A 10,468-nucleotide genomic window follows, 5' to 3' on the forward strand; every position below is an offset into this window, starting at 1 on the left:
GAAATACTTTTAAAATCTATGTTTTTTCAATTATTACACAATTTATTAAAAATAAAACAACATGAAATTACATAATAATTTTAATACAAATACTTCATTTCTGTGTGTTTTTACAAAACATATTACTTTCAGATTTATTTTTACTGAAAACTTAACAATTTATTTCAAATATTGTGATGGTCCCTACTGCGGAATAATACATAATCATTATATAAGCTATAAAATAATAGTGTTGTCTGTCCTAATTTTCCAGTGAACACTTAGATAAAAGCATGTAGTTAAATATATTTTAAATTTATTTAAAAATTTGATTAAAGTGAGATATAAATATCCATTATCTTTGGAACTATGTTATATAGTGGACGAATAGTGATTAGACCACTGCAGGGAAGAATCACGCAGCTGACGAGCACTGTCCTTTTCCTTATTTGAAATCCCGTTCTTGTCCCACTAGATCCTAAAGACCTACCCTGGTACCTGCCAATATCCCAAACAGCCCTCTCGGTCATTGCCAAGGTATGTCCCTAACTCCTTGAGCTGTTCTGTGTTTTGTTCCCAATTTTCTGTTGTTAATGCTTTGTCCTGTCGCCATTGCTGTGTGCCACGTTCCTTTCTCCGCTTTCACAATGTGATTCACTCTGCAATTCCTCACGCGAACTACGTTCCCAGCCACAGCTGTAGTTGATACTAAATTAGAAAACTTTGTTGCTTTTTATTTTGGTATTCTAATATTAATGTGAAAATGTAACCTTTCATTCTAATTATTGCTAGTAACTCGCTTTTGTAATTTGTGTAAATTCCTGTGTGTTTTGATATACATTGGTAATATTTAGATTGTTGTGCATTCCCTGCATAATTATCGGTTTACTTTGTTGAGTCGCGCGAGGCAACCACTGCATGCGGTGGCTTGGGACGGCCTCGGGCGCCACTGGTTCAAACGAGCTACTCGCATCTATTAAATAAATGGCGGATGTAACAAACAAATACGATGTACACGTATTTCAACAACTCAAATATTTTAGGTAGATCAGACTTTCTTGATTTAGAACATATTTTTTTTACAGTGAATACAATATATCCACATGTTCTCCACAGAAGAAATAATATTTTAATATGACTATGTATTTAGCGTATTTAAATATTTTAAACATGATTAACATATTACTTGTAGTTGTAGTAATTGTTTACAAGAACATAAATCTTAAATTTGCTACGGTATTGTTTAACGTAAATAACAATATTTTTAAGCTACGATTTCTTTACAGGAAGTTGTATTCGGTAAAAAAAAAAATGTCCACCTTCGTCAAGAACAACGTAGTCAAATTATTTAAACTTTTTTTTTTACTCATGCCTCCAATATTATTGCGTGAACCATGATGGTGTGTAACAAATACAAAAATATTAGCTTGATGTTGATATAAATTATAAGTTTTATGAATAAGCTGATTTCGAGTTAATATTAATTATGGTAATATGCCTTCAATAATGATAAGTTGTTACAAAAGGTCATTTAATCGTTGAGAATAGTCGAATTTTTGGTCACGTTGTTCGACACTGATGTCTTATCGATAATTTGGTTAACTGTAAGAGTACTAAATGAAAGAAAGTACTTAAAGTGTGAAGATCAGTTGAACTACGTGTTCGTGCTTAATGATTTTAATTACTTTCAATGCCCGAAGATTACATAGAATGATTTTCTACACATTATCTCGACGATGATTATTAATTTACATAAATTAGTAAAATAGCTGGTAACACAATAATTCAATATTTTATCCAGTTCAGGTCTTTAAATTGAAACATCTGTTTATTACAAAAACAAAAGAGCCGAAAAGAAAAGATTGGGTAAGAAGTACTGCAAGTCTTGATGCACATTTGTTGCTTTCTAAATGAGATAGTATAAAGACGAAAGCCGTTTGTCTGCCTAATAATAAGGGCCCCCTACCTTCACAAGCAACTTATTAAAATGTCTTCTAAAATATATTAAAAGATGAAAGACTCGTCACTATTAATATTATCTTGTGCTGTTAGCCAGAGAACAGTCCTAGAGATAGTATCTTCCAGTGTTCTTGGAACAAGCTGAATGAGAAACCATTACAAATTTGTTATGCGTATATAGCAAACTGTTGAGTGTTGTATCTTCATTGGAAGGGTTATTTTAAATTAGTAAACATAAGGCCAAGTCCAGTCCACGTTACTGTAACAAATTTCTTTATTTCTTTCTTAACGTTTGCTATAGTATAGGCTACTATTACTAATATGAACACTTGTCTGTAGTTGTACTTGTAGGCTTAATTTCACAAATAATTTTTCACTTTTAACTGGAATTTACTTGCTACCGTTACGACGTCTAACGTACGTAACTGAAGATACGTGATAACTAACACTGAATTATTTACATGATTGACTGGCACTCTTACATTTAAAAACTGACTCTCTGCTTCATTGATTCTCATTTATAAAGTAACCTTGTTCTGGATATTTCGTAAAGTCTTTTGATCACTAATAGTAATATTCATTAACATCTTAAGTATTCTAGGGTTACATTTTTTAACTTACTTGATCTTACTGCCATGGGCCCTCTAGCAAACATCTAAAAACAAAAGTATAGTTTACAACAATATAATAACGAGTGACAAAGAAGCACAGACACCTATGTTTCCTGTTTCTTATTTGTATTATATTTGGTTTTAGCTATTTACTTATAATTACTGTATTCTTATACGCAATTTTTGTTTTGTATAAAAATTCGTTTCAGATGATGTGTAATTTCGTTTTTCATATAAAAGGCTCTCCTGTTATAAGTGTTTATATGTAATACACATTTCTATTTGAAGTTTAAGTGAAATTTCGTTATTTTCAAACCACACCATTAAATTGTATTTTCATGATAAGTAAATAAAAGAACCAATATTGTTAGCAGTTAGAGAAAAAAAAAACTGTTTTGTACTTTCCATGTAGAATTTGTGAAGCTGTACATGGAAAGATATTTTTAAACCGTAAATCACGGTTTACCACACAGGTTTTTAAACATGAATAATTAATTTTTATTCCATCTTTCAGCGCACTTAAAAAGCTTATTAAAAATATTATGTTGAGTTCTTCAAATATTTGAGTAAGAGCTTTTATTTTATGTATTGATAGAAATTGGAAATGCACACAGAAATTAAAAATTATTATTGTTGTACAACAGTTATTTTAATGTTTTGTTTACTTGATCTAATTATGATCTAGGAAAGCCTACCAAAATACACACACGTGTAGTATATGATTAATAGAAAATATTGAACTTAACGTAGATTTGCATATTGCATGGTGGAACTCAAGACAGACATAAATGGAGTCCTGAGTTGGCCGTTAGAGGTCTCTGTCGAAAAGTTTGTGGGAAATAATTATAATGCATAATTAGGGAACTAAAAGGGAAAATATTTAACGTTGCAGTAAACATTCGTGCACATCTATACAGTTTGTCTTTATTCATTTAGGACTGTAATGACACTACTAGTAAATTGAAAGCAAAAGTGCAGGTTATTGTTATAAATTGTAAATTACGCACGTTAGACAGTATTATTTCATTAAAAAAAAAACAGGGAATTTATTCTTTACTTGTGCATGCATAATCGGTATCTGAAGCACATATCAGACTTCATAGACCATTGCATAAGGACAAGAAAACAAAGCAAAATTGTTCTGTACTATCTTCACGTCACGTGACATGAAACGTGGCTTATGAAATCTTTGAGCAAAGTCCAGCCAGACCCTGTCCTAGAACCCTCAAAAACAGAATACTTAAGCTCTTCTAGCACAGCCATTTTATTTCTATCGAAAAAAATTCATTGTGAAGCTAATGTGCAGCATTTATAAACTTGTGATAGTATTGTATGTACGTTTAATTTCGTTGTAGTATTTTTTTATTTTGACTATATTTAATAATTAGTTTACCTGTATTTTCTCGTAACTCTAAAGAAAAACATTAGTTTCTACTTATAAAAATTGTTTTTTTTTCACACACAGAGACAAATGAATAAACAGATGATTAATGTCTCTTCCAATCAATGTCGGTTGATTAGGTTTCTGCACGCTATTCCGCTTATTAATTTATAAGATCAGAGCTGTTGCTAGGACAACCGTTGAATAGAACTCTTCTGGGGTTTGTTGCAAAACGCTTGTAATAAGATGCATGTTTCCAAACCTGTTTTTCAGGCAGGCAATGCAGTGTTCGGTGGCTCAGAGAAAATCATTATCGTATAAAAATAATGGGTACTCAGCTTTCTTGTATCGAATTCCTTGTTCGCAGCAGTAGCAAATGTAGCAGTAGGTTATCATAGATAATTAGACGTGATGATTAGTCTTTCCGAGAGGTGGACTAGCTAAAAAAATAGTATTTTTTCACCATAATTTCAGAGATTTAAAATTTCGCCCCCCCCCCCACACACACATACACACTGGTAAGGAAGTTATTTATCTCATCTCCTAAACCAGTTGGTAACTTATCTTTTTTTCAGTGTTTTAATATTTAAGTGCCATATAGAATTCCTCGATATTTAGTATAAATTGTAAGTAAAAATAAGGATATTTTCATTTAGGTTATTGATTTTTTAATAACATAATATATTGTGATAAAGTACCAAAAGAAAAGAAAAACTTCCACGCGCATTATTAGCTGTAGAAAGTTTTCTGTCCTTCAGTGTGTCAGCTGTAGCTTTACGGACTTACAACGCTAAAACCCAGGGCCCGATTCCCCGTGGTGAACAGAGAGTATGTAGCTCATTGTGTAGCTTTGTGCTAGAACAAAAATTCTGTGGGCAGCGGGAACATAAAATTTTACAGTTGTACAATGTTTTAATTTAAAAGTCGCACCACTTATCACAAAGGTATGTTGAAAACTAACTTAGTTTTAATGATAAGAAGGGTATGTATATGTGTACACACACACATCTGGTATTTGTTTTAGAATATTATTTTGCAATACTAAAAACTCTTGCTTCGATATGATTTAAGATTTAAAAGGTGCAGGATACAAATATTCCATAAACCTGAAGAAGGGGGTTGTGTGAAAAGAGAGAGAAAAACAACAAAATAGAAACACTGTCCCCGGTTGATGGGATGAGGGTCAAAAGGTATACTTTTCTCTGACAGTCCACTGTATTGGAAGAATATCTCGATTCATGGGGACAGTATTGATATCTCTAGAATATAGAATTGTATATAACGTTGATTACTGATTATGATAATAATAATACTTCGACTTGCAATCTGTCACACCGAACATGCTTGCCCTTTAAGCCGTAGGGGCGTTATAACATTATGGTCAATCCCACTATTCGTTGGTAAAAGAGTAGCCCAAGAGTAGGCGATGGGTGGTGATGACTACCTGCCTTCCCTCTAGTCTTTCACTGCTAAATTAGGGACGGCTAGCGCTGATAGCCCTCGTGTAGCTTTGCGCAAAATTCAAAACAACCCAACGCAAATAGCCCTCGTGTAACTCTGCACGAAATTCTAAACAAACCAAACGAAAATAATAATACCAGTATTTTTGATTGTTTATTCTTATATTAAACAGTTTATTTTGTAATTGCATAATACAACTTAAAGAATGACATTTTTAATTACTGTGTTGGGTTTTGATTAATTTCATTGATACAAAACTACCTATAGTGTTGGAGTAGCACTCGAGCTTCGTCTGTAGGAACAACACTGAAATGATGGAATCGGTTGGAAAGGTTTTTAGTGCGATTTGTTGTAGTTCGGGTAGTAAACAGGTTCTTGAAAGTTTGATTTTTTTAACGAGCTTTTAGTGTGAATATAGACCATTTTTACATTATCTCGAGCGAAAGTCATATAAAAGTTAAGTTGCTTTAGTAAAGAAGGTTTTCAGTTGTAAAACAAATCCTTTCCATACTGGAAACTTCCACTTGGGTAATTGGATTTGTTTTGGTTCTAAGCCAAGAAAATTTTATGATAACCTAGCAGATTCTGATAGGCATAAAATAACCAAAGAGTGTATATTTATCTGAAAAAACAACAAAAAACTTTATATCGACTTCTCTGTTTTTGAACCTGTTATTTTCTTTTTCTTGTGTTCAATGTGTCGTTCAACTGTTAGTATAAGAAACGAGAAAAAGAATTGATCACCTCAATAGTATATCATAAGTAAACTTTTATATGAAGCACAGTTCATTGAAAGTGACTCGTGTAGCCAATAAATTCTACTCGTCAGATGGGCTTAATAATACACTTTACCACCTTGAATTGAATTCATTCAAGAACAGGGGTTAACACACCTTAACCTGATGAGTAATAAGAAAAGCTGTGGGTCAGATACGTTTTTCATTTCCATAAACGATCTCTTATGTTCGTATGAAATGTTTTAAATAATTATTTAGAGATATGTTTATAAAACGACGTAGAAACTTGTACTGAAAACAGTTAATACTGTTGTAATATTGTTCTTTCGTTTGGCTGGTTCTTTTAATTAAATTATTAAGTGCAAATAAGGCCAAGTCCAATTCATGCAACGATGACGAATTAATTTATTCTTCCTTAACGTTTCTACAATCTTCCTTTTCTTTTACACTGTTGTAACTTGCAGACCTAGATTTTACAACTGACGTTCAAACGGAAATACCAGCTTATTGTACCACGATTAACGTAAAAGTGAACTTGTACAATTTTATGGCTGATTGATCAAGTAACTTGAATATACGCATTAAATAACACGAATTCCAATGCTTTTCCACTGACTGCTAGCTGTAAGCAAAGAAATTGATTCAGTGCTTCACTTATTTTCATATTTATAATTCATTCTTGTATCTCGATACTCCCCGAATTTTCTAGACATCACGTTTAGAATTTGTAGGTATTCTAGGCCTGCTTTAATGTCATTCGCTCTCTAGCTAACATCTAAATTAAAACATTGAAAATATAGTTTACAACACTGCTCCCTTCCGGAATCGTGAAGTCCCTTCAACAGTCTTAATACAAACATAAGAAATAACACAACTGTCCATTCACTAAGTGTTTTTAGTGGTATTTTTTTCGAGGTATACAGTGGGATAGTTTCTTGTCCCTTGTTGGTACCGGATATTTTGTCATTGGAGGAGTGATCGAATGAATCCATTGGTGGCTTCATCTTTGACGATCCTGTGGAATCGGCCTTGACAGAATCTATGGGCTTCTAAGCAGGTTGAGTTTTCGCGGACAAATTCCCTAGAGTTACCCATTTGACCATTCTCTCACTGACTTGCTTCCAAAGACAATCATGGTAGAGGACATTTGATTTGGATTATTCATCATTCTGGATTTATTGGTCCTCATCATTGATTCTTTTCAGTATGATGTATGGTCCATCAGAATATCTATTTAACTTTGAAATGTGTCGTTTCTTGTGTGAAGAACTGTTCAGCCATACCATGTCACCTCAATGAAGTCCATGTTTATCAGCATTAGCATCATAACAACTTTTGATTTATCAAGCTGATTTAAGTCTTTCTTGGTCAAGGTCATGTTTGATATTGTTATTCTTTACATTCACAAGAGCTCTTCCAACCACCAATTCTTCAGGACATGCTTGGGTGTTTGGTTCCACTATGCCCCGATCGCTAAATGGAAATTTATTGTTAATAACTCCTGATATGAGTAATTTACTTTTTGTTGGTACATAACCACCCTCCTTGTTGTCACTGGAAGACTAACCTCCAATGTAGTAATTGGCATTTAGAAACTAGGGATTTCCTGGTTATATATTAACAAATTACTTGAAACTTGTCTAACCTTGCATCCATGCTTTCAATTGAGGTCGGTTCCCAAAATGCAAAGTGCACTCCTTACGAGGTATGGAGAAGTCTCCTACAGTTAGGGTAACTTCCAACATCCCTTTTGCTGGAAATTTATGTCCACCTGCACTTTGCATTAACCTCTTTTCTTTCTTCATCTCTGGAAGCAAGTTCCATCATTCATTACCAAATTGAGTTAAAAAGTGGTAGCTGAAAAAACCAATGTTGACCAACATGCTGCAAGGTATTCCATTAATAAACCCATGAACTCCTGGATGATTTTCATCAAATAATAAACTTCTCTTTCAAAATAGATGAAGTATTCCCAGCTGAACTTTGCCCCATAAATCCAGCTAGTTTTCTGTATTTTTGGTATCTGTTTAGCTCATTGTTGATCATTTGATTTGGTTGGCCTCAAAGGCACGTTCTCAGGGTATTGTTTCCTTGGCTTATTAACAGCTGTTGATTCCTTATATTCTCTGCTGTAATTTCCCACAATTATAACACCACCTGTAGGAAGAGTCTTTATTCTTTACAGGCTTTAATCTACATCCCATTGCAATATGTCCTTTGAAGTTACACTTCAAACCCTTATTGTCCTGCAGTTTACTTTCTCAATTTTGTGTTACTAATTGTCTAACTAATTTCTTTAGTTCTTTTAGACTATTGTCAGCAGAAGTTGATGTTTCAATACTACTTAACCTAACGATCCCATAACTTCGAGATTGTATCTTTAGTTGTTTATCTGCAACGTCAATAGATTTTATAGCCTCATCACAAACCGCAAAGCTTCCGTTAAAGATATACACCTACTTTGCTTCAGCTTACTTCTCATATCTTCGTCTGTTATGGTATTTATAAATTGGTCACGTGCCAGTGAATCCATCATTTCACAAGGAGCGTCAAGGTAAGATAATTGGACAAGCCTTTCCAAATCTTTTGCAATTTCAGCTTAGGTCTCTTCTTTCCTTGATATGAAACTTTGCTCTGGATATTTCCTTTTGATATGTCACTCCAAACCAATTGGATATGGCAACTACATTGGATATGTCTCTCAGCTGAAAAGTTATTTCATGTAGTTAAAGCCGGTCTTTTTAATTGGGCAGAAGGCTTGTTCACTGTTCCTCCCGTTTACTCTGGAAATTATTTCAAACTTAGCCTTGGATGGCTCCTATGATACCATCTCATTATAGGCCATTGGTTACATGACTGACCGTTGTTGAATTGGCCAACTTAACTCTCATACTCGATTTGGTAATGTCATGGTTTGTGTAGTCCAGGAAGGTCCTGTAGCAACAGATGGCACAGCAGTAATGATAGTAGGAGCAGACCAGATAAGTTCTATTCCATATTTTGTAGTAGATGGTGTTTCAAGTTAATATTTTTGAGTCGCTGCAGAAAAAGATGTGGCTGGTTTAATCCTTGCATTCAATAATTTGTTTTCCGGATGACTTATTTTATCATTAATGTTCTTTTCTATCTCGTTGATGTCTTTTTGTACAATTTCAATTCTGTTATTGTAACTCCTCTATACATCTCAAGTAGCTTCATCGATCTTGTCCTCAGGCACGTTTATCTTTGTTTTTCTTTGAATATCACATCGCTTCCTTATATGCCCGGCATAGCCAGGTTGTTACGGCACTCGACTCGCAATCTGAGGGTCGCGGGTTCGAATCCCCGTCACACCAAACATGCTCGCCCATTCAGCCGTGGGGGCGTTATAATGTGACGGTCAATCCCACTATTCGTTGGTAAAAGAGTAGCCCAAGAGTTGGCGGTGGGTGGTGATGACTACCTGCCTTCCCTCTAGTCTTACACTGCTAAATTAGGGACGGCTAGCGCAGATAGCCCTCGTGTAGCTTTGCGCGAAATTCAAAAAACAAACAAGCTTCCTTATATACGTATTTAAATTTTCGTCTCTGACCTCTTGACCTTCTTTTAATTTTCTGTAAATTTCTTGATTTTCGTTTAACTTTTTTGTCTCTTTCTTCTTTATCTTGAAGTTGAAGTTAAACTTGAAATATTTTCAAAGTTCTATTTTATTTTTATCAAAATAACCCTAGTTTTGACATTAATTGTTGTAACGTTGTTTTTTCGGTGGGTGGGTTCCTTTAAATTATTAGGTGAAAAAAAAGACCTCGTCCTGTCCTTCTACAGTTTCGTGGCCGATTGATCAAGTAACTACATAAACGTGATAAACAACATGTATCCAAATACTTCACTCATTGACTGGCACTAGCAGCTAAAAACTAATTATTAATGGATACACTGCTAACTGAAAAAAACAACAAGGACTCGGTGCTTCACCGATTCTCGTGTAATCTGCTCGCGTCTTTCGATACTTCTTAAATGTATCAGGTTTTCTTGACGTCAAATTTACAAGTTTCTAGGTTTTCTAGGCTTGCTTTAACATCATGTGCCTTCTCGCCATCTAACTTAAAACACTGAAAATGTAGCTCACAATATTACGTAAAAAAAAAAAACAATCAACACTTTTGTCCGTATTCATGAACATTTAGAATATAAAAACTGGAAAATTATAAAAGTGATTAAAAAAGAACGAACAAGAGAGTTTGATGACTGAACTAACAGGACACATATGTTCACACCAACAATATATTTGACACATGTTATATGACTGAACTAACAGGACACATATGTTCACACCAACAATATGTTTGACGCATGTTATA

At 34.0% G+C, this 10,468-nt stretch overlaps 1 protein-coding gene across 2 annotated transcripts in view; it reads left to right on the plus strand.

Moving 5' to 3' along the window:
- Positions 1-382: 382 nt before the first annotated feature.
- Positions 383-10,468, plus strand: part of LOC106457351 (poly(rC)-binding protein 3-like) — a 198,798-nt gene continuing 188,712 nt past the window's right edge. For both annotated transcript variants that reach the window (XR_001290698.2, XM_013916755.2), the window contains exon 1: positions 383-516. The gene's annotated coding sequence lies outside the window, so the exon portion shown is untranslated. The remainder of the gene's footprint in view (positions 517-10,468) is intronic.

Source organism: Limulus polyphemus, unplaced genomic scaffold, assembly GCF_000517525.1.
Source record: "Limulus polyphemus unplaced genomic scaffold, Limulus_polyphemus-2.1.2 Scaffold320, whole genome shotgun sequence".
Taxonomy (NCBI): domain Eukaryota; kingdom Metazoa; phylum Arthropoda; class Merostomata; order Xiphosura; family Limulidae; genus Limulus; species Limulus polyphemus.